Source organism: Odocoileus virginianus, chromosome 19, assembly GCF_023699985.2.
Source record: "Odocoileus virginianus isolate 20LAN1187 ecotype Illinois chromosome 19, Ovbor_1.2, whole genome shotgun sequence".
Taxonomy (NCBI): domain Eukaryota; kingdom Metazoa; phylum Chordata; class Mammalia; order Artiodactyla; family Cervidae; genus Odocoileus; species Odocoileus virginianus.
The window spans coordinates 45299160-45324465 of NC_069692.1; the positions used below are offsets into that span (position 1 = coordinate 45299160).

The following is a 25306-nucleotide window of genomic DNA, read 5'->3' on the forward strand; positions in this document are numbered from 1 at the left end:
TGAATGCCATTTTAAGCTTGTGAAAAGGCAGCATAGTCTGCTGTTTATTTTGCTGTGCCTTTGGTGTTTTGCAGAACCCTTTTCTTTTATGGGCCTGAGTCATCTTTATGACCTCCATCAAATGTTATTATTATTTGTTCATAGAGTTCTAGATCCATATCAAATTTTCATGCTAGTAAACCCATCCTAACCGAATGAGTGAGAGGCTGAAAAGGCAAGAGCCACAGCCACCAACGCTCCTGTCTGGAGCAATGAACCGTTTCCGAGGCTTAATGGAGGTGTCACAATGACTTAGACGCTTGCTCCTTGCCTGAAGCTGCCTGGCTTCCAACAGAGCCCTGATACCAAGTAACCCTGACTTTCTGAGTCTCTTCTCTGATCTAGAAGTAGGATAATATTAGCTTACCCTTTTAAATCATACTCAACCTTCTCCTTATAACCCAGGAATAATGAGTTGCTAAAGATGCCAGAGATACATAAACAAATTTGTTAATTTTTTTGTTTATTTTGTTGTCTTAATTGTTCCCAAAATAGCTTTACTCATTTTACAACCTTTTAAGTACCTTTAAGTGTCGTATATACATTAAGGATTAACCCAGGTGGCACAGTGGTAAAGAATCCACCATTAAATGCAGGAGACACAAAAGACAAGGGTTTGATCTCTGAGTCAAGAAGATCCTTGGGGGTAGGAAATGGCAGCCCACTCCAGTATTCTTGCCTGGGAAATTCAGGGAGAGAGGAGCTTGGTGTGGGCTACAGTCCATGGGGTCGCACAGAGTTAGACACAACTGAGCATGCACGCAGAATCAAAATCAAATATGTAAAGAATAACAGTAGAATATGAAGTGGAAGACAGATCAGACAGCAAGATATAATTAGGCATAGTTCCCATTCGGTATAAACTCCCGGACAAAGAAACATCGATGTCTGGCTCCACAATCTGTGATTGACAATTTGAACCTTTGGCACTTTCGTTTCCTGCTTATGCTGTTTCTCTGTGGTTACTCCCTCTACAATCCTCCTGCCAACGGAGAAAGTCCAAAGAGTTACCCTTGGCCAGTGCTTCTCACACTTTAGTATAACTGACTGCGTATAGCTGACCTGGGGACCTTATTAGAAAGCAGAACCTGACTTAGTAACCCTGGGGGGCTCCGGAAGCTGCACAAGGTGCCAGGTGACGCCGATGCTGCTGGCCCATGGACCTCAGCCCACTCCTTGAACAGTGAGGCAGAGGACAAGCTCCTATAGAGAGGGAAGAAGATTTACCGCTACTTTATCCACTTTCGGGCTCATCCCTCACACCAACCATAATACCAACAAATAGCTCAGTTAGTGTTTGTTAGCCCATCCATCAAGGGCAGGCAATGCTCATCACCCTCTCCTATCATGGTCAAGTCAGGTTCCCAAGCCCCACGACTGTGTTGCTTCCTGGGTCTGTGTAGCAGCCATCAAGTCCTACCAATTCCGCCTCCTCCATCTCTCTCACGTGTCCCCTCTCTTGCCTCTATAAGTTAAGTTTCTCTATCCTTGGGACTTCTCTAGAGGTCCAGTGGTTAAGATTCTGCCTTCCAATTCAGGGAGTGAGAGTTCGATCCCTGGTCAGAGAACTAAGGTCCCACATGACTCAGGATGCAGCCAAAAAATTAAAATAATAAGAAGAAGAAATTCCTCTAGCCTCTTCTCTCTTTAATCCATCCTTTCTATTTCTGCCAGAATGATAATCCAAAAACCAAGTTATATTGCATTGAGAATAAAAAGCTAACCTCCCACCCCAATGAAACACAAGTTCCCTTCACCTTCGGGCTGATGCGCAAACTTCCAAGCTGATTCTGCACCACTTGGCCTGACCTATTCTTTCACCTCCCTGCCTTGCACATGCCTTAACTTCTCTCACCAAGATTCTTCTCCTCCCCTACTCCTTCTCTTGTGAAACACCTCCCTAAAAACCCAGTTCTAATGTCATCTGCTCTCTGAGGTGTTTCTGAATTCTCTTCTGCTCTCAGATAGCCTTCAGTCCTCTCCTGTACGCCTAAGCCAAACTCTGTTCTCCAAGCTCACGTCTCACAAATGTTTCCTTTGATTCCTCCGCCTGACCTGACTGTGTCTCTGACTGAAACCAAGGGTTCCCAGAGTCAAGCTGTGTCTTTTTAAAATTGAAATAGAATTGATCTACAATGTTACATTAGTTTCAGACATATAACACAGTGACTTGATAGTTTTTAGACTATACTCCATTTAAAGTTATTATAAAATATTGGCTATATTCCCTGTGCTGTGCATTACATCACTGTATCTTATCTATTTTATACCTAGTGGTTTGTATCTCTTAATCCCCTTCCCCTGTCTTGCCCATCCCTCATTCTCTCCCCACTGGTAACCACTAGTTAAACTATCTTATTCATCTTCCCACTAAAGTGTAGGACCAGTGCCTGACACCTGACTCTAGGGAAACCTGCTTCCCCACCACCGATTTCTCTCATAGCACTTTGCCTGGTCTCCAGAATGGGAAGACCTCCAGTAGCTAGAATAAGGAGTATAAAGATTAGACGGGACCCCCAAAGCCCCACTCTTTGCCTGAATATTTGTGCCTCACCAGGAAATGTCAGAGAGGAACGATTTTAAAGATGTAATACCAATTTTTTTTCAGGAGATTAAATCTGGTAATAAACAAACAAACGAATATCAAAGCTTAAAAGGTAAATCTCTCTTTTGTTTTTGTTCTTTTTTTCTTGGCTAAGCATGATGTTTGAAATATTCACATGGGACGTGGGAGGCATTTCACAGGACTTATTTATGACTAACGAGTATGAGGTCCTCTGGGAAAGGCACGATGCCTGTGGAGCAGGTTCAGCGCCTCTGAAACCCTCATTTATCTGTTGGGGACCAACGCCCACCCTCCTGATGGAGCCTCCTCCTGTCTTCAAGCTCAAAGACAGGAGCGTGTGCCAGGCGCTCTGCGCCTGAGCACCCACCTGAGACCCACCCGAATTCCTGCGGGCGGGGGGCGGGGGCGGGGCCGGGGTGGGGGCGCGGTGCCAGGCGGAGTTTTTCTTGTGGGAGTTATGCTGGGTGAGAAAACTCGCCTGGATTAGTTCTGTTACTTGCTTGGCTGTTCCTACTTGCCTTCCTTCTGCCATAAGCCAAACAGAAAACAAAATTTCTAAAATAGACAGCATTGGAGTAATTTCTGTTCAGTGTGGTTCCATTGCAATTCTTTTCTTCACACCAATCGAGTGATAAAGGGATGGGAGACAACTTAGAGATGCTCCACAGAGCCTCTTCGTTTTGCCGATGAAGAAACAGACCCAGCGAAAGGGAGGGACCAGGCGACTCTGGATGATGACAGTTGGAACCAGAATCCACCTTTCCCGAGTGCTGGGCTCATTCCGTCTCTGATCAGAGTATCTGACTATCAGCTGTACATTTTGTTAAACGTTATGGATGTTGGAGTCAGTGGGCCTGGATTCAAGTTGGAGTCCATCTAACCTCTAGTTTTTCCTGAAAAGATACTAAGTCCAGGATTGTTACCTATAAAACAAGTAAACAAGTTACTACTCTCAAACGGCTTCTGTGAGGAGCAAATGCATCATGATTAAATGAGTGCTTTGTAAAGATTAAGACCTGTTACAAACATTAATTATTGCTGCCTCTTTCAAACAATTAGTTTGTCAAATATTTTGCTATGGAATTTAATAGACTTTTGTGCCACCTACAAAATGAAAACAAACCAATTTTAAAAGTACTTGCAATTCTAAACAAACACATGTGAACTATGTGAACGATATAAGCTGAAGAGCGTTCTTGGAGCTGTAAATTTATCTTTAGTATTTCTCTTTTGCAGTTGGCCATGTCCCAAAACTTGGAAGAAAAGCTATGACAAACCTAAACAGCATATTAAAAAGTAGAGACATCACTTTGCTAACAAAGTTCCAGATGGTCAAAGCTATGGTTTTTCCAGTAATCATGTATGAACTTGAGAGTTGAACCAGAAAGAATGCTGAGCATGGAAGAACTGATACTTTTGAACTGTGGTGCTAGAGAAGACTCTGGAGAGTTCCTTTGACAGCAAGGAGATCAAATCAGTCCATCCTAAAGGAAACCAACCCTGAATATTCATTGGAAGGACTGATGCTGAAGCTGAAGCTCCAATCCTTTGCCCACCTGATGTGAAGAGCTGAGTCACTGGAAAATACCCTGATGCTGGGAAAGATAGAGGGCGTGAGGCGAAGGGAGCAACAGAGAATGAGATGGTTGGATGGCATCACTGACTCAATGGACATGAGTTTGAGCAAACTCTGGGAGATGGTGAAGGACAGGGAAGCCTGGCGTGCTACAGTTCATGCGGTCACAAAGAGTCAGACAGACAGAACTTAGAGACTGAACAACATGTCCCAGCAGACCTCGTAATCAGTCTTGCCTCCACCAGTCTTAAGTATGTCAAATTTGGTTTGAGAACTAGCCGGATGTTACAGCCACTGACCCTCATCCTTTCTCCTTTGTCAGTTTTGTTTCCCTTTGGGACATCCAATGCCAAGCAGAGGTTAGGACAATCAGACTAACTACTCAGGGGACTTCTTCACCGGATTTCCTGAGGATTCAACAGTTCAACAGAAATTTAAGTACTGACTGTCATAATGATAACTAATATTTGCATAGACACCACCATGAAAAAAGCCATTACCCACACTGTCTACAGAGGAAGAGAACTTCTTTCATCAGTTAACAGAGGAGGCTCACTGATATAAAATAACGTTAGCCAGTGCCCCACTGGCAAATTCTGATACTAAATGCAGTGTGTTTCCTATTCAGCACACTATTGCCTTGGCTACTGCCAAGGTTTACACAGGACTTTTGTATCTTCCGGAAGTAGTAGCCAGTGTGTGGGTACCAATAAGGGTGGGGAGAAGAAGTGCTGAGACTTCTTAACTTCTTATTGATATTTGGTGAAAATCCTTATATGGCTTGTATTTATTATTGTAGGCTGTTAGCCTTATTGGCAAAGCTCAATAAGAGTCAAAGAAAGGATGCTAAGGACCGTTCCTCATCACGGTTGGTTCTGCATGAACACACACCCCCTCCCTGTTGGTGATGTGACAGCAGGAAGGAAGGCGGGACCGTGTGCCGTGGAGCCCAGCTCTGAGTTAGAAGCTGCAGGGGGAGGCAGGAAGCATGCTGTCCAGGAAAGCCGGTGAGTTTTGCCCTGTTTGTCAGCTGTGAGCAGAGAAAACTGAGATTCAGATGTGTTTAGTGTTCACGCTTGCCAGCTGCTGCCCACATGGGCTCAGATCCAGGCTCCGGTGACATCTTTGCTTCCTGTGTCACTGCATCTGTGTATCCTGGGGTCCGCAGAGTCAGAGCGTTCATGATGTTTATTGCTCAGACATCGGATGCAATGAGAACAGTTTCCCTGGGCTACTTGAAAACTCACAAAACTTGATTTGACTGAGCTCAAGCATTTGGAGCTCCAAGGTAGCAATAAAGGTCGGAGGCATTGACAGGACATGAGAAGCACCTTGACTCAGACGCTGGCACCTCACAGCCTCTGGTTCCTGCTGCTCCTGTTCCAGGGCCCGTTCTCTCCAGGGTGCTCACAGAAGCCACCCAAGGCCAGAAGATAATCAGTAAGCCTCGCCAGGACTGCACTCTTCTGTTGCTGGCTAGGGTCTATATCAAGGTGTCCTTGACTGTCCCCCAGACTCTAGACAAACCTGTCTGGGGCTCCTTTGGTGAACATCCTCTAGTTTGTCTGACCCAAATACGTAAAAGTCACCAAGTTTCAAGCTGTTGCTGATCTTTTCAGGCCTTCCAGGGTGCTGAAGGTTTCTTTACCCTTCCTGGGAGGAGACCTGGCCACATCATTTGTAGGGCCCAGTGCAAAGTGAAAATGCAGGAACCCTGTTCCCAAAGTAAGAGAAAACATGCTTGGATGGATCCTAAACATATGCTTGCATATAAACTTTTTCTTTCCTCCGTGGCTCCTCTCTTCACTCATCATAGAATTTTTTAAGTTAACATTTAATGTTGTTACAAACAAAATTTTAAAATTTAAATGTATAGCCTGAATTTTCCCATTCATCTTGATATTGTGAAATGCCAGTTTTAAATGAAAATGCAAGAGCACTTAACTCATATGCAGAATCACCAAAACTACACAGTTTGTGTATCAGAACTGAAGCAAACATGTGCATGTTGTTCTAGCTAGAAGAGGGGGAAAGCATCATGAAACCACCTGGCTTTATTTTACTTATTAATAGACGGATATGCCACCTAACTCTCTTTTTGACTTGCCGATGAGAAAGGAAGGACTGAGATGATCAGCGAGTCTGAGTTGCCCCATTTTTCCTTCGGTGTGTTCATTTCAGTTTAAGTGGTCAGCTAACGCAGGCAGGGAGGTTATAGCAGTGGGGAAGAACGTGACAGAGACCCTTGGCCATCTGTTTTTCTGGACAGATGTTCAGAATGTTCGCGGACATCCCTATGCTCACGGATCACCCTGTGATAACGGACACCTGTTTTCACAGACACTCTTTGCTCACTCATCATGTGCTCATGGAGCATGGTGAGTGCTGTGTGTAAGTGAGGAGGGAAATGATTGACCACATGCATATTTCACAGATTTCCTTCTTTCTGTTCGTCATCATTGCCCCATTGTGCTAAGTATATAAAAACATACTTATCAAGAATTTCAAGATGACGACAGCAGGACAGGTCACAGGCCCGTGAAGCAAGCCTGAGGCCCATCACCCTGCTGTTTAACTCTCACTGTAACCAGCTCTGAGACCTTGCCGTCTTCTTTTACTATCTTCCCAGATCTAACCCACTCTGCTCGCAGGCGCTGACCCGTGCAGGGGTGTCAGGGCCCCTGCTCCCGCGTCTCCTAACAGTCTCTTGTCCTGTCTCCACTTGCAGAGCTCCAGCCACAGCTAGCGCTGGCAAGGGAGCCAAAATCCGGCCGTGGGCTTGGCTGCTGGCGCAGTGGTGGAGAATCTGCCTGCCAGTGCAGCAGACAGCGTGTTTGGTGCCTGGTCCGGGAGGGCCCCAGATGCCTCGGAGAGCGAAGCTCACGTGGCACAACTATTGAGCCTGCGCTGCAGAGGCTGGGAGCCATGACCTGAAGCCTGTGAGCTCGGGAGCTTGTGTCCTGCAGCGAGGGAAGCCACACTTGAGAAGCCTGTGCGCCGCAACTGGAGAGTGGCCTCCACCCACCTCAGCTGGAGAAAAGTCCACGCGGCAAGGAAGACCCGGCACAGCCGGAAAACTAACAAATAAATAAACAGCAAAACAGACAAGACAGGCAGCTTCTAGGAAGCCACCTGGCAGATGCATCCCTGGGTCTGAACGTGTCAGCGTGCCGCCTGCGGTGTAATTGCTGCCAACAGCTAGGAGGAAATCTAACCACCGTCCCTGTACTCATGTACTGAAGAAACACAAACTGACTTTTAACAGCCTTCCAGCCCAGTAGATAGGCGATGAAGCATCACTGAGGCAAAGACAGGTTGAAATCTAGTATGAGCCTCTAACCAGTTACATCAGGCAAGAGAGTTCAAGTTTAGGCTCCGCTGCCTGTGATCCAAGTGGCTTAGGCTCCCGGAGCCATGGTTCTCTCCTCCATAACATGGGCCATTCATCTCACGGTCTTGCGTCGAGTCTAAGGTGGTAATGACTGTGAAAGGACTTTGCAGACTCTAAGAGCTGCTCGGGGACTCTCCTCGTGGCCCAGTGGCTAAGACTCCGTGCTTCCAAGGCAGGGGTCTGGGTTCAACCGACTCTGGTCAGGGAACCAGGTCCCGTGTGCCACAGCTAAGATCCCGAGTGCCAAAATTAGGACCCAGCAGGGCCAAATAATAAGCATTTAAAAAAAAATAATAATGTGCTACACACTATTATATTTGTAAGATAACACTATGATGTGAAGTGTAAATGAAGTTTGGAAATAGAAAAATATTTAACATTAAGTCGAAAAGTGAGTACTCTATCCCCAAAACTACAAGATTCAGAGAATATAAGGACAAAGTCACCTCCTCCCTTCCTGGTCTCCCTGATTGCCCCCAGTTTCCATATGCCCAGACAGAGAGGGGGGAAGAGGTGTAGACATTGGAGGTAAGCGACAAGATGGGGTAAACACAGTCAAACACTTTGTCGTAATTTGGTTAGTTAACAGCATGTCTTCTCTGCTTAATACTAAGCCTCACAAAAGTAGACCTTTTGTTTTGCTTTCTGCTGTATCCTTAGAAGTCAGCACATTGCTGGGCATGCAGTAAATGTTCAGCAGTTATTTTGGAATGGATGCGTGATTAAGGAGGAAGGAAACAACAGACTGAGTGCATGGCTGAGGATGCAATGAAAGAAGAAAAGGCAGATGGAAGGCCTTGAAATGCTGTTTTGTGGAGCCTGTCCTCTGACTTCCAGTTCTCATCTCAACTGCTGGTTTACCCAGACGCCCAGCAAGAGTCTTCAACCTTTTGTTGTTGTTTAGTTGCGAAGTCGTGTCCAGCTCTTTTGCGGCCTCTTGGACTGTAGCCCGCCAGGCTCCTCTGTCCGTGGGATTTCCCAGGCAAGAATACTGGAGTGGATTGTCACTTTGTTCTCCAGGGGTATCTTCCCGACCCAGGCATCGAAACTGTTTCCTGCATTGCAGGTGAACTGTTTACCACTGAGAGACCCGGGAAGCCCATTCAACCTTTCAGTCTTCTCCTTAAAGGTCCTTTTGTTAGGGATTAAAATTACCACAATCCTCTTCTGCCACTTCACAGGAAAAAATGAGATTTCAGAAAAAAATATGGTCCCTAGAACTTGTATACTAGCAGGTATTTTGGGATCAGTCCCTAGTATTTTGTATTTGTAGGGAATATTTTTACACCTAATTGTGACAGTTTGGTGCATTTTTTACCATGTGCTGTGGCAATTTCTATGTAAGAACTGAGAAGCACTCGACAAGTGTAGACAGCCAGGACCATTGAACAGAACATGATACATGATCTACATGTATTTTTTTTCTCCTATAACACAATGCAAATCTTTTACATTGCTAATGTGTTAAAAATATTGCATCTATCCTGTTTGCTGGTTTTTCTAATGAAACTGAGAGAATTTGCCTTGTGGGATGCAATAAAATAAGTCAACTTATTCATTCTACACAGATAAAATGGACATTCACTTTTTAATTTAATTTTTTGAACACAGAAAAAAAAATGGATATTCAAACAGCAGAGCTGTGAGACTAAACCTTTCCTCTCTTGACTCTTTCCTTTTTGTTTTCAAGAGAATCTTTCTAAAATCTTCCTTGTTTCTACTTTGTATTGAATACTGTTTCTATTCCCAATGAGTTATGGCTCCCAACATTTTTAGCACTGGTTATCAGTTTTGTGGAAGACAAGTTTTTGACAGGTCAGGGAGAGGGGATAATTTTGGGATGATTCAAGCACATTATATTCATTGTGCACTTTATTTCTATGATTATTACATCAGCTCCACCTCAGATCATCAGGCATTCAATCCACGTTTGGGGACCACTGAGTTAGTAGTTTTAATCTAACTTCTTTAGTCATGGCACAAAAAGCTTAAAATTTCTTTTGATGAAAGTGAGTTTAAACACTTTACTGTTGCTTTAAAATGGTAGATGAGTGATTTATAAAACACTGACTCCGAAATCTACAACAAAAGAGGGACCTGAGTATGCCTTCAGGCTGCCATGTAGAGGAGAAGACATTCGCATTCCTGGCGTGTGAGTCTCAATTCATCGTACGTGTGAGTCGCTCGGTCATGTCCGACTCTTTGTGACCCCGTGGCTGCAGCCCACCAGGTTCCTCCATCCATGGGATTCTCCAGGCAAGAACACTGGAGTGGGTTGCCAATCCCAGCTCCACGGGATCTTCCTGAACCAGGGATTGAATCCAGGTCTCCCGCATTGAGGCAGATTCTCTACCGTCTGAGCCACAGTGTGGTATAAGCAAATAAATACAAAATTACTGTTTTAACATTAAACAGCAGGCCCTCATAAGTTATAAAATTTGACACCCTAGTCATTGTGATTTCTAAATTCATTGTTTGTTTGTGTTCTTCTGTTTTGTTATCCAGATTCTTGTATCAATAGGAAGTAAAGCCACCATAATTTCTGATGAGTATTATGTCACATTTCAAGGAAGTAGAGCCAAGACTGGACCGCACCACTACACAGCAGATGGAAACTGACTTTCCCTTTGTCAGGCTTGTTAATACTCTTGACTCATGACTTGCTTATTTTGCTCTCCACCCTTCAACTGCCCCCAAATTTCAACATTTGTATAGAAAAATAGGTAGTATTGATGCTTCTGAGAAAAAACATTTTTTCAGTCATCCCCCAGAATGGACTCAGGGACCTGCATTCCGATGTGGTGTCAAGTTTGAGAACCACTTATCAAGAACAGTGTTTTTCAAATTTTAAAGTTCATATGAGTCACCTGCGATCTTAACAAAATCCAAACTCTGATTCAGGAGTTTGAGGTGGGTCTGTGGAGTTTCCACTTTTAGCGAGCTCCTGGATAGTCCTGTGAGTTGGAAGAACACGCTTTGATAGCAAAGATTTAAAACAAAGGGAGTATGCTTGTTTGGCAATGAATAGTCATACTCGGTTACTGAGCTCATTGCCTAAGATGACGCAGAGAAGCTCAAGCGTGTAAGAGAGAGACAAGGGCGATGAAGAGGTCTGACCTCTCGTCCTGCTCAGAGCAGTTAAAGAAATCAAGAGCTAGTTAGTCAGCTGAAGACAGTACATCATGGAAATGATAGCCAGTTTTCGAGAGTTGAAAAACTGTTGTACAGTTTCCAAGATTAATTTTGTTCTTCAAGGAACAGAACTAAAAGCAGTGGATAGAAACTAAAGCTATGCAGCTTTTGGATCAACATACGGCAGAAGATAACAGCCAGAGCTCCCCAAGGACTGAGTAGACTGCTTTGAAAGCAGGTGTACAAGCTGATTTAGTGATGACATTGTAAGGCTTCTACAGAAAGGAATCAACATAGGAAAGGAGATGGATCACTCCAGATGACATTTAACATACCTTCCAAAATTGGGTCTGCAATATTCGGGGTCTTTTTTTTAGCCCAGTGCCTGCTTCTAGGTAACGGCAGGCAGTCAAGTCTGCGATGCACAGTGGCTATAGCCAGGGACCTCTTTCCCTTCATGCTTACATCCCTTCTTGAGATTATAGCATTTGGTCTGCCTGAATATTAATGCAGATTAACCCTGCTACTTTTTCTATCTGTATGTTTCTCTTTTGTGCATGTTCTACTTCCTCTTTGAATTCAACTAGAAAAATTGCCATGGCATGTAGCTCTTTTGATGCAAACAACTAGAGCTGGCATGTTAGTTAGTCTGAGCATCTCCCTTGGTTCTACTCCAGTTTGTCTCTCCCATTTGTTGAAGCTAATTAAAGCATTCAATTTACAGAAATTCTCCATGCTGTGAATCATTTAAAGGGTCTCCCTAATCCATTTGTTGTTTTTGTTTACATCTGAGTGATGCCTTGAAATTCTATACAGCTAATCTCCTCAAGAAATAGCTGAGCACCCAAAGAGGTAAAACCCTTGCTTAATAGTCATAATTGAGGGACTTCCCTGACAGTCTAGTGGTTAAGACTTTACCTTCTAATTCAGGGGGTGCATGTTTGATCCCTGGTTGGGGAGCTAAGATCCCATGTGTCTCATGGCCAAAAAACCAAAACATAGAACAGAAGCAACATCGTTAACAAATTCAATAAAGACTTTGAAAATGGTCCAAACACACACACAAAAAAGTCTTTTAAAAAAGCCCTAATCAACATTTCAGTTTTTTTTTAATAGATTCAAGTGAGACAAGATAAATGAATATAACTTCTAATTTGACTTAAGTCAGTTTATGGTTGATTTATATGATGGTTAGGAAGTAACTCTTCTTCGCTTATACAGAATTTCTCAGTAAGTACCAGGTACTGAAGAATTGGAGTCAGGGCAGTTTAGTCTAGTAGCATAAGAATTTAAAGTACATTCTGGGTGACTGATATCCAGGGCCAGTGCGGTCTGCACACCCACGTAGCCTCCCTCCACACCTCTAGCCCGGCACAGTGAGCCGTCTGTCTCACACGTCGGCATTTTTCCTCCTTTCACTTAGCTCTGATTTCACTCTTCAGAGTTTGATGGGGCTGTCTGAACCTCGGTTCTAACAAAGTTTTCATATCCAGCAATTTACATGTCAAGAAACAGTTCACGTATTTGACAATATAATCATTGACTATGAACAAGTTTCAGCGGTTATTGTCTACAAGCAGCTACAGTGTATCTGTGAGCAGTGAACAAAACTGTTTGTGATTTTATATCCAGTGATACTTCTATACAAGTGACCTCCTGAGAGAAGGAATTCCATGTAACACTACTGTCCCATGTTTTTTTACTTCAGCATTTGAAAAATCACTCTTGTATATCCTATAACAATTAGAATTAGCCTTTATCAAGCAAGAAGGTAAAATCTACACAAAGAAGCAAAGCTTACAGTTCCAGAGGTCAGAAGTACAAAAAGTGTCTTACTGGGCTCGCACCAATGGAGACCCATACCATGCAGCTAGGCAGAAAAACTCAGCCTCATAAGGATGTCAATATTCTCTAAGCGTTAGTCTATAAATTAACGTGATACCAATATTTTTCATTAGACAAGTTGACTGTAAAGTACACATGGCAAATAAACAAGGAGAAATATTCAAGAAATTCAGAAAAAGGGGGGAAAGGGAAAGGGACTAGACCCACTAGATATTAAAACACCTCACAACAGCTGTAATAATTAGGATAGTGGAACTTCCCTCATGATGTAGTGGTGAAGACTCCCTGTTTCAAATGCAGGGGTGTGTGGGTTTCATCCCTGGTGGGGGAAATAAGATCCCACACACCATGCAGCCAAAACAATAAAAAAAAATAAAATCTAAAAAAGTAATTAGGATAGTTTAGAACTAAAACAAATCTGTTGTGAAGGGATTGCTCACTGTTCTTTTCTGAACCCCCCTCCACTTTCCTCCCCATCCCGTCCCTCTGGGTCATCCCAGTGCACCAGCCCTGAGCACCCCGTCTCATGCATCAAAGCTGGACTGGCGATCTGAGAGAAGAGCAATGGAACATGTATATTATCATATGTGAAACAGACCGCCAGTCCAGGAGATTGCTCACTTTTAACTAACAGTTCTGGCTTTAATAGAATTCTAATTTTATTGTAAGTGTGGTGTGGTCTATGGGCTTTTGTCTCTCCATATTAATATGCTGAAGTCCTAACCCTGCAAAGTGATGGTATTAGGAGGCAGAGCCTCTGGGAGGTGACCAGGTCATGAGGGCAGAGCCTTCATGAATGAGATTCATGCTCTTACAAAAGAGGTGCCGGAAGGATCCCTTGCCCCTTCCTCCACTGTGCAAGGACACAGGAGGTCAGCAGTCTGCAACATAGAAGAGAGCCTTCGCCAGAACTCGAAGATGCTGACACCCTCACCTCGGACTTCCCGCCTGCAGAATCGTGAGAAATACATACCTGCTGTTTATAAGCCTGTGGCCTGTTGTTACAGCAGCCTGGAGGGACTCAGACAGGCGCCGGAGAGCCCATTAAGTCTCATGGCTGCGGTCACCGTCCACGCCACTCTACGGCAGAAAGTGTAGACGGGCTAAGGAGCCCCCTGATGAGGGTGAAAGAGCAGAGTGAAAAGTCTGGCTTGAAAGTCAATGTTAAAAAAACTATGATGGAGGGGATGACAGAGGATGAGATGGTGGATGGCCTCACCAAGTCAATGGACCTGAGTTTGAGCAAGCTCCAGAAAATAGTGAAGGACAGGGAAGCCTGGCCTGCTACAGTCCCTGGGGTCACAGTCAGACACGACGGAGTGACTGAATAACAACAAAGATAATGGCATCCAGTCCCATCACTCCATGGCAAATAAAAGGTAAAAAAGTGGAAGCAGTGACAGATTTTATTTTCTTGGGCTCCAAAATCACTGTGGACAGTGACTGCAGCCATGAAATTAAAAGGTGCTTGCTCCTTGGAAGGAAAGCTATGACAAACCTAGACAAGATATTAGAAAGCAGAAACATCACTATGCCAACAAAGTCAGTCTAGTCAAGGCTACAGTTTTCCCAGTAGTCACATATGGATGTGAGCTGGACCATAAAAACACTGATCACCAAAGAATTGATGCTTTCAAACTATGGTGCTGGAGAGACTCTTGAGAGTCCCTTGGACAGCAGAGAGATCAAACAAATCAATCCTAAAGGATATCAACCCTAAATATTAATTGGAAGGACTGTTGGCTGAAGCTGAAGCCCTAGTCCTTTGGCCGCTTGATGTGAAGAGCAAACTCATTGGAAAAGACCCTGATGATGGCAAAGACTGAAGGCAAAAGGAGAAGGGGGTGGAAGAGAATGGGATGGTTGGATAGCATCACTGACTCAGTGGACAGGAATCTGAGCAAACCCTGGGAGACAGTGAAGGACAGGGGAGCCTGGCACGCTGTTTATAAACTGTGGCTGCAGTCCATGGGGTCACAGAGTCAGACACAACTAACAACGGAACAACAACGAATGAGCTCTACAACCAATAAATAAAAGACCATTAATGTATTAGAAGAGCAGAGGATGTGAATAGATGGGTCACAAGAAAAAGCAAAATGATCTCTCAGCATAAGAAATATGCCTAATTTCACTCAGGGCAATACAAATGAAAATCAAATCATGTAGCGTTTTAACTCATTAGATTGACATATGGTGGTTTAAGGAGAAACAAGATTTTACTCTTATACATTGCTGGTAAAAGTATAAATTGTTTCAAAATAATTTGAGAAAATTTAGCATATCTTTTTGTACTGACATACAAGACTGGGCTGGGCAAAGAGCTAGCTCTCAGTTTATACCAGGGATCTTATCCTGCTGTGCCAGGAATTGTTCCCATGTGACACTTGTACCTGTCCAAGTGCTGCTGATGTTTGCTCATTTTGCTTATTGATCATATCCAACTGAAGTGATTGTACTGACGGTGGGAGGTGGGGAAAGGGGTCCTCAACATCCAGATTTCATCTGTTGAACTCTGAGTTGATAATTTCCAGTGTTACATTTAATTGTTCCTAATTTTGTGGGTGTTAATTGGGCCTCCTCACTACATTAGCAGCACCCCATAGGCAGGAAATCTTTTTGGCATACTTCATGAGGCCTTACACAGCCCTGGCCTATACAGTGATTATTTGCTGATTCACTAATTGGAGTGTTTATGCTGCCTACAGGGAGATGGAACAAGCGTGGGATGTCATGCTTTTCCTACTGCTGCCGCTGCTGCTAAGTCACTTCAGTCGTGTCCGACTCTGTGCGACCCCATAGACGGCAGCCCCCCAGGCTCCCCCGTCCCTGGGATTCTCCAGGCAAGAACACTGGAGTGGGTTGCCATTTCCTTCTCCAATGCATGAAAGTGAGAAGTGAAAGGGAAGTCGCTCAGTCGTGTCTGACTCTTAGCCACCCCATGGACTGCAGCCTACCAGGCTCCTCCGTCCATGGGATTTTCCAGGCGAGAGTCCTGGAGTGGGGCACCGTTGCCTTCTCCAGCTTGTCCTACAGGGGCAGCCAATCTCATCCTTAGGCTAACATCACCAAGAGGGCCTTTCTCCAGCTGCCTCATGCCCCGTTCTTTCTCTGAGCATCTGACAAGATCCAGGAAGAGGCTGCAAAACACCGTTCTGTCTGTGGCTCCCAGGAGGTCTATACGCTCACGCCAGCCCACTCTCAGCCTTTAGCAGTCTGAGGCGAATCTTAGCTGAAGGCCTCTTTGCCTGTGCTTGTGTGGAAGCCCCGTCTTCCTTGTGCTGCCTTGATAGGTAGGACACTGCTTATGTTCTGCCCCTCTGTGGAGGTGATCGCCTTGCCTTAATTTTCCTTAAATTTTAGGTTCTAAAAATTTTCCTAAGTTTTAGGTGAATTCACCTCTAGGATGGTGTTAAGAAAAATTATTATTTTGCAGAGTATCCAGATTTTTTATTGCTGGAATAGGGATGATGCTCTTTCTAGCTTTCTACATCCTCAATGGAAGCCAAAAATTCCACCCAGATTGATCTTAAGGAATCTGTCCTAAGAGGACAAACTGTATTTGTATAAAGATACACATTTTGGTATATTAATAAATTGAGTAAAATCAGAAAAACTCAACATAAATAATGGTAGCTGCTGGGGAAGAAAAAAAAAAGCTTTAATTTCCAGACACTTGACATGATAACATTTCTTTCTCACTCATTCCAGAGTTTGATGAAGCCTGACGGGCTTTCTTGAGTGGCTGTTCCTTCAAGTGGTAATTCCAAGATATGCCTTCCTTTTCCTCTGCCATGAGTCCTTTTGGTTCTGTAGAGAATGAAAGAGAGAAAGTAAGGAAGACTTATATTTTAGGGTCAGACTTGATAGTTCTGATTCAAATTCCTGGCCAGAAGGCAGTCACATGGCCCCAACCTAGCTGCAAGAGAATCTGGACAGTATACTCTTCCTGTGTACCTTGGAGGAGGAAATAGGGTTGATGATGTTGGTTTGAGACCTCAAGAATTTCCTGGGAAAAAAAAAATCTGAAACTGCCCCATCCCCATACACAGAGGAAAGAAGAGACCATAGAAAGGGACAGACCACTCCAGATGGGCAGGTGGCAAGGAAACAGGAGGCTCCTCTTGGGTGGCCACGGGGTGAGTGGACCTCTGCGCTTACCTACAAAACCTTGAAGTTTGTGTAGTTAAAGTTAACCAGGCTCAGTCTTGTATACCATCCAGATGGTTTCAACAAAACATTGCTCACTCGAGGCTCCGTTCTTGGAAACAGCTCCCAACTGTGGGGATAGTGGATAGAGCACACATTCCAAGGACGGGGGGTAGTGAGGAGCCTTCCACTGTCAGAGTCCAGCTCCAAGGTCAACCGGAGGTCACATCCTCTCAATGACCTTCCGTTTAACCAGTCCCTGCCACAACATTAACGGTAGCAAAACCCGTTAAATTGTGGCACCTCTATATGTTAGAATGTTATATATTCACTGAATTCTGCTTTTGTAAAAATTCTAATATCAATGAAAAATGCTGAAGATATAGTATTAAATGAGAAAAGAATATAAATTAGAATATACCCTATGGTCTAACTATGTGGATACATACAGTTACATCTATGCAGTTGATGCATACAGTTACAATCTAGTCTTTCTGAAGACTAAAAAATTCAAAAACTTCAGTGGCTTTCCTTGAACAATAGGATTATGACTGATTTTAATTTTTTCCCTTATAAAGTTTATACTTTCCACATGTTTACAAGATTGTATTATTTTGTGACACAATTGTCTAGTGTTTATTTTAGGAATTTGAGTCAGAAATATCAAGTCTGGCCCTAAAATATACTTTAAGTCTTCCTCACTTTCTCTTTCACTCTCTACAGAACCAAAAGGACTCATGATTTAGAAAAAAGGTATTGGGAACTTTCTGAGAAAACTAAGGCATTGAAACTGTAGGGAGAAAATTCTTATAGCAACTTTGTGAATTGCTCATATTTTATATTTAAAGCTTGAAAGTAATTTTCATTTTTATGGTATGACCATACCCTTAGACGAGGAGCTAAATGTGACCTGAAGATGACACCTGTGCTTCTATAAAGGAAATTCTGGTAACTTCATATAACTCATCTCTTAAATAAATGTGACCGTAGTAAGGAGATAAAATATTTCAATTAATGGTAAATCTGGACAATCAGTGGTTAGAGTAAATGACAATGCATAGAATCAAATAATCATATCCCTTTCCCTCTTCACTTTTTACACTGAATTGGGCACTCAGATCATCCTTCCTCTAGCTTCTTAGTGGTATAGAAGCATCTCTTTCCCACCCAACTGCTCGCATTTCCCCTACCCATGCTCTTTTACTCAGCCTTTCCTTCTCAAAACCATTGTCAGGATGATCTTCTCAAGACACTAACCTGATCCTGGATAGGAGTGGACAAGGTGGAAAATCTGGAGACCCCAGTGTATGCAAGGAACCGAGGTAAAATCTCTATGGCTGGTTGAGCACCAGCCCAGGCTGTCCACTCGATGAACAGGGAGATTGGAAAATCCGACCTCAGGATCCTACAGGGAGGTGGTCTGTGCTGCCGAAGAGACTCCCTGATGGATCCTGGAGATGGAGCAGACGAGAAAGACAAGCCTTGTGTGCAGTTTCGAAGGCTGGGGCTAGCGTTTTCATCTGATGTCTAGAGCAAAGCTCAGAAGCTACTCAAGGACTCTGAGGAATGTAGTGAGAAGAATAGAAAATTACATCTATTTTCTCTCCTCAATTTCCCTAATATGACAATGAGAGCTATTGTCCACATGGAGAAGATTTGGATGAAAGCAGGCATTTGCATTTTCCCTGGGACCGTCAACTCTCCTCATCTAATATTTAGCCAACTTAGTGGTAACTTGTCTAAGAGGTGTGCATAATGCCATTTTTTTGTTATTACTCTTTAAAATTCTTTAAAAGAATTCATCTCTTACAACCAAATGATTCAAAGGCTGCTGTAGAGCTAAAGTCAGGGCATTCCCATCGCTTCAGGTTTCCTCTCTGGGTGGGGGCAGGAAAGGAGCTTTTATCTTGCTGCCTGAATCCTCAGGGTCATGACCTTGGATTGCCCTTCCTCTTCTCCCTCTTGCTGTGCTTCTGATACACAGATAAGCCACCTAAGACTCAGAAAGGAGGACCACAAAAGAAATGCTCCAGAAAAAAAATACAAGATGTTAAGATTCAAGTATATTAAAATAAATAAATAAAATTTTTAAAAAAATTATAAAGATTCAAGTATATTTCCCCTATTATATATATATATATATATATATAGCAATGATCAGATGTTTCATTTCTCCAGTTCGTATATGACTTTATAGAAGGAAGAATTCAAGGTCAGGAAGCGGAATAACAAGGGTCATAATTCGATCAGGAAAAGGATGTGATGGTCCGGCTCACTTCACTGAAGACCAGCATTCTTCCCTTCGCCCTCTCCCATGACAGGCACGAAAAGTCTCCCCAGATTGGACAGCCTACTCGCATTACTGCACGTCCTATTTATGGCTGCCTACCTACCTATCTTCTTCGGAAAGATTCTCTAAAAAGAGACATTTCTCGGAATAGAAACAGCACCCCTAAAGACGCAGACCTCGGAGGAAGGACTAACCAGCACTAGCGGAGGGGAGACGCTGTTTGTCCCGGGACCCCCGCTCGGGGCCTGACCCCACGCTCAGGCCTCTGTGCAGGCTTGGGGCGCGGTGGGGGCAAGACTGAGGTGCTACCTTTGCATCCCAAAGGTTGGTGGATGGCTGTCTGAACACACACAGATAGGCCTTAAGAAAGGGCTTCACGGGAATGGAAAGAAACAGAGGTGCGGAAGTGGCAGCCCCTTGCTGAGAGGCCACAGTAGAATTAAGTTCTGCTCTTCCGTCTGCCCGTGTATGACTTCTCTGAGAGCAGGGTCTATCTCTCCGTCTTTTTCTGCACAGAGGCTGCTCTTTTCCAGAGGTTTCTTCACATCAGGCTTTTGGGCATACCTCCTGCTGAACAACAGGGAGAAAGTCTCTGTCTCTAGCAGGAGGCCATCTGTTCTCTGAGAAGGGGAATCCATCACTGAAGGCAAATTTTAGGCAGGCGAAGAAGCAGCTGGCTACCTCTTGCTCATTTCAGAGATCTCAAAGAAGCCACCCACAGCAAACACACAAAGACGTAAGGAACGCTTGCCGCGTGCCGAACGCGCCATCCCCACCGCACAGCACCGCACTGCCACCATCTCACCTTAAGACAATCAATCTTCCCGGGCCTGAAGGCAGAGCAGAGAACTCTGAAGCAGAGAGCATGAGAAAAAGAGAGAACGCCTGGGGTCAGCGTCCCTGCTACGTACCTTCCAAGCTCTGAGAACCAAGACAAACCCTGCCCGGCCTTGGAGGCGTCAAGTGTGCGGGAAGAGAGGAGTACTAAGCTATCCCTGAGGCGCCCTCCTCTCTAGGGTCCCACTGCTCCGTTCCATCTCATCGGGGAAGCGGAGGGGTGCGCGGGAGAACACAGGCGCTGCAGCTGCCCAGGTCCAGTCCCGGCTCGGCCACCTACGAGTGAAGCATCTCAGTCAAGTCACTCACCGGTCTCACTGCAGCGCAGCCGTGAGGATCAAATGAGATAACATGCACCCACCCATCAGCTTTGTTGCATAACAAGCCACACCAAAACGGCAAGAAATAATAAGTACTGGCCAGGATGTGAAGAAAATAGAACCCTCTAGTGCTGTTGGTGGGAATGTAAACTGGTGCAGCTGCCAGTGGTATGCCAACATTATGCGGCTTCCTCAAAAAATTAAAAATAGAACTACCATATGTTCCAGCAATTTCACTCCTGGGTACTTATCTGAAAAACACAAAAGCATTAATTTGAAAAGATACATTCACCCTTATGTTCACTGCAGCTTTATTTACAATAGCCAAGATATGGGAACAACTAAGTATCCATACATAAATGAGCGGTTAAAGATGAGAGACATATATTTGCATAGGTATCATACATATATATGTGATGGAATTTTACTCAGTCATAAGAAAGAATGAAATCCTGCCATTTGCAGCAGCCTGGAAGGACTTAGAGGTTATTGTGCTAAGCTAAATAAGTCAGACTAAAAAATACCATAAGATTTCACTCATATGTGGAATCTAAAAAACAAAACAAATGAACAAACGTAACAAAACAGAAAAGAGTCATAGCCGCAGAAAGCAAAGCGGTGGCTGCCAGAGGAGAGGGGCCGAGGGGGCGAATGAAATGGCGAGGGAGATCAAGAGGTACAAACTTCCAGGTGCAAAATAAATGAGTTATGGATATGAACTGTACATGTGGGGAATATAGTCAATAAAAACGCAATGCCTTTGTATGGTGATGAAAGTGGTCAAAATACACAAAGAATCTGCCTGCAATCCACGAGATGCAGGTTCAGTCCCTGGGTTGGGAAGATCCCCTGGAGAAGGAAATGACCATCTACTTCAGTATCCTTGCCTGGAAAATCCCATGGACAGAGGAGCATGGCGGGCTACAGTCCATGGGGTCACAAAAGAGTCTCAAAGATATGACTCAGCAACTAAACAACAACGGCAACTATTAGCAGCTGGGCTGTTAAATATGAGAAAGAAGAGGCGAGGGAGCGGTGAGGGAGTGTGAGTGCAACGTGAGGGCCCCTGACTCAAAGTAAGCTTTCAAAACTGTCCGAGTGATGCCCGGACCTACTGACGTCACGATCTTCCAGGCTGGCCGTGGTCGTGAAACTTGAGTAGCTGCATAGATCTAAGAGTACTTCTGCCCTGGGGATCTGTATAAAGGGACATATCCTAAGTCAAACAGGTCAGAGGCTGAGATATGCTATGAGAAAAGCAATAAGGAGTGGGGATGAACAGGAGGAAGTGGACTGAAAAATCTAACCTCAGCCGTAGGAGGTCCTCCTACAACAGCATTCATCTGTTAGACGTTGCCAGAGCAAGTTAACGGATCAATCAATAAGGCCAAATGGCGATGGTGGGTTGTGAGCAGACGGGGTAATAAATGGCAGACACTGGTGCCAAAGTTCCAAACTCTTCATGGCAAATCCCGGTCAGTGGCTAAGGGCACTGAGGGAAAGAGGTCTGGTTTTTCTCACCTGCTATCCTGTGAAGAACTTGCAAAACTAGGTCAAACCCAGAGCTGCAAAGAAGTTGGTTGGAATTCAGAGCAGTCCCAGTCTTGGGGATATAAAATTCAGGTTGGAGAATTGAGCTGAAACCTTATCCAACAGTTGGGGCCAAGAGAGAAAAGACTGAGAAAAGCTCAAATTGCGACTGACGGCAGGGGACCGTCAGGAGTCACTGCAGGGCACTTGGTCTGTGCCAGCAAAAATAATTCTGGGCTCACCTACTGCAGCTGCGTTGCTAATGGGATTCTTGCCCTCTTCAGGATTGACTCAGTTGTCACATGGGTCTGAGTCTGCAAAGCAGTCCTTAGTTACCCAAGCTAATGGGAGCAGAGAGCTCCTCTAACCGCCTTCTTCGCAGATCTGCGTATCTGTTATGAAGGAGATGAAGCCGTGGTTCTGAGCATCAGCCGTGGAGACAGGCCTGGGTAGAAAGTCCAGCTTTGCAATTTACTTTGCACGCTTCTTCTCTTCTCCACTAATCCGCTTCTTTAAAATACAGATCGTAATTGTACCTACCTTGAAGGATGTTGACAAAACGACTGGGTTGAGTTCATATATATGGAGAACTACTAGTACCTTGCTAACGCTAAATGCTAGTTTTACCATTTTGAGTCTTTCTTCCCTCTGCTTAAACTGTCCATCTACCACGGAGTTTGTGAAAAGAGTATGATGAGATGTCCTACACTCAAAGCTCTTAAAAAGTTTGTCTTTTGGGGCTTCCCCTGGCAGTCTAGTGGTTGTGAAGACTTCACCTTCTAATGCAGAGGGTGTGGATTCAGTCCCTCATTGGGGAGCTAAGATCCTGCATGCCTCATGGCCAAAAAAATAAAAAAACATGAAACAGAAGCAGTATTGTAACAAATTCAGTAAAGACTTTAAAAATTATCTACATCCAAAAAAATCTAAAGCAGACTTTATCTTTTAAAATTGTGTGACCATCCAGAGACTCATATTAATTCATTCTTGCTGAAGTTTTTTTCTTTGTACTTTGTGGTTCCGGCTGAGTCTGTCTACCACAATGAAAGGAAAAGAAGAAGCTTATAAGTATAAAGTTATAGATACATTTAGAGGTACTTTCTGGTACCTCCTTCTGGAAGATGATTAGTCAAAGGCAAAGCACTTTTGAACCAGATGAACATAATAGCCATTAACATACAGGGTGCAGTTAGCCCATGAACAACAGAAATTTGAACTGCATAGGTACCCTAATACAAGATTTTTTTTCTCAACAAATACATACTACAGTAGTACATGATCTGAGGTTGGTTAAATCCATGGATGTGAACCACAGATGGGAAGGCCAACTGTAAAGTTACAGGTAGATTTTCAATGAGAGTGGGTACCAACCCCCATGGTGTTCAAGGGTCAACTATAGATCCATTGATGAGGATGCAAAATGGTGTAGCTGCTACAAAAAGAAGTACACAATTTCTTCAAAACATTAAGAATAGAACTACCACATCGTAGAGCAACCTCACTTCTGCATATTTATCAAAAAACTTGAAATCAAGATCTTGAAGAGTTAATAGCACTTTTATGTTCATTGCAGCACTAGTCACAATAGCCAAGATGTGGAAACAGCCCAAATATCCATCAATGGATAAATGGATAAAGAAAACGTGATCTACACATACAATGAAATATTAGTCTGTCTGTAAAAAGGAAGAAATTCTGCAACATGTGCCAATGTGGATGAAGCTAGAAGACATTTTGTTAAGTGAAATAAGCCACTCACAGAAGGATAAATTTGCCTTTTCCCACTTATATGAAGTTTCAAGAATAGTTAAATTTATGGAATCAAAGCATGGGATGGCGGTTGCCAGGAACTGAAATAAAGGAGAAATGACAACTGACTAATCGATGGGCATAAAGTTTTCTTAAGCAAGAAAAATAAGTTTTAGAGATCATCTGCCCAACATTGTACCTATGGTCAACAGTAATGTACACTTAAAAATCTGTTATATGGGTTAAAAATAGGTAGTGTTCAAACATGACAGATTATATACAGTTAGCCCTCCTTGTCTGCAGTTCTGCACCTGTGGATTCAACCCATTTGCCTTTGGTTGAATCTGCAGGTGTGGGGGACCAACTGTATTACTCCACTTTACCTGAGAGACTCAAGCATCAGCAGACTTGGTATCTGTGGAAGTCCTGAAACCAATGTCCCTTAGATAACAAGGGACAATCATAATGTTGCTCAATTATTAAGAGGCAAAAACTGACATAATCTCATGAGGTTTTGTCTCAAGGCTGTTTTCTGAAGATTATATTCAATCTTTCTGCTGTGTTTACATCTAAAGAGAATTGTATCCTGAGCAGCTGCATTTTATTTTTTTTGTTTGTTTGTTTTTTTGTTTTTTAGTTGCTCAACTGTGTCTGACTCTTGCAATCCCATGCATGATAGCCTGTCAGGCTCCTCTGTCCATGGGATTCTCCAGGTAAGAATACTGGAGTGGATTGCCATTTCCTTCTCCAGGGCACCCTCCTGACCCAGGGATCAAACTTGCGACTCCTGCATTGGCAGGTGGATTCTTTACCCCTGAGCCCCATTGGGAAGCTGAGCAGCTATATACGAGTGACCAAATAAAGCAAAATATCCAAGGCTCTCAATAAAAAAGAGTATCTGCTATGTGTCTGGCACTAAATCCTGCATCAGAAAATCTCTGTCTTTTCTAAATCTCCCTACAGCTTAATAGTCCTACTTTCAAATCATTTTCAATTAGCCATGTGTTCTCAAAATAAGGCTTTTCAGTGGTCAGCTGTGGCAAATGACTGCAGCGAGCTTTGTGGGGACTTAAGAGAGGAGAGGACACCAAACTTAGATTTTAGCAGCAATCTGGATGTGTATAACAGTTTAGTTATATAATTTCTGCTCTCTGCCCCACAGCACCTATAGGATGAAAGATGTGTCAGGGAGGACAAAATGAGACGCTGAGGCCTCTTCCCTGGAGAAATATTGAAATCAGTGAACAACACAAGATGGGATAACTGCTCAGAGCCATGTCTCTACTTTAAAGTGTATAAAGAACTTGCCTGTGCATTGTGTCATGCAACCCTTAAGATCGGTGACATCTGGACTAATGTCCACATTTGACAAGTGAGGAATTTGAGACTTATGGGGGATAATTGTCTTGCACAAGACAATGATGCTAGTTTGGAGTTGATGTTTGGCCACCTACCAGGTCAGTGAGGTTTCTTTCTGACTCTCTATCCCACGGTTCTACTGCTGAATCTCTTTATAGTCAGTCTGCTGTTTCGGCTTAAGGAGACAGAGGGTTCAGTGAGAAGTTCAGTTGAGCTGGGACAGACACTTCGTATAGATGATTCCAGGGAAAGAAATTCACAGAAATAGAGTGCTGTTGGTTGGAGGCCAGGCAAGTTTGTTTTCTGAATCCCAGTTCCCCAGATGGAATTAGCTTTGGGAACCTCAAGATGAAACCCCAAAAATGAGGGGTTTTGAGGACCTCTGTAATATAGAAACCAAAAGAGTGGCCACTCTGTCTCCCATTTTGAGTGGGTAACACTTCAAGGGGAACCAGAGTGTCCCTTTGAGCCTAAATCCCGCTGTGCTCCCTTTCTTCCTCTCTCTCTCCTGTGTTTATGTTTG

At 43.7% G+C, this 25306-nt stretch overlaps 1 long non-coding RNA gene across 1 annotated transcript; it reads right to left on the reverse strand.

Annotated features, from left to right (window-relative positions):
- Positions 1-11848: 11848 nt before the first annotated feature.
- Positions 11849-20120, reverse strand: LOC139039637 (uncharacterized). The gene is made up of 3 exons (XR_011492979.1): positions 19900-20120; positions 16252-16359; positions 11849-13664 (listed from the first exon to the last, which is right to left on the reverse strand). It is a non-coding gene; the product is annotated as an uncharacterized lncRNA (long non-coding RNA).
- Between the last annotated feature and the right edge of the window lie 5186 nt (positions 20121-25306).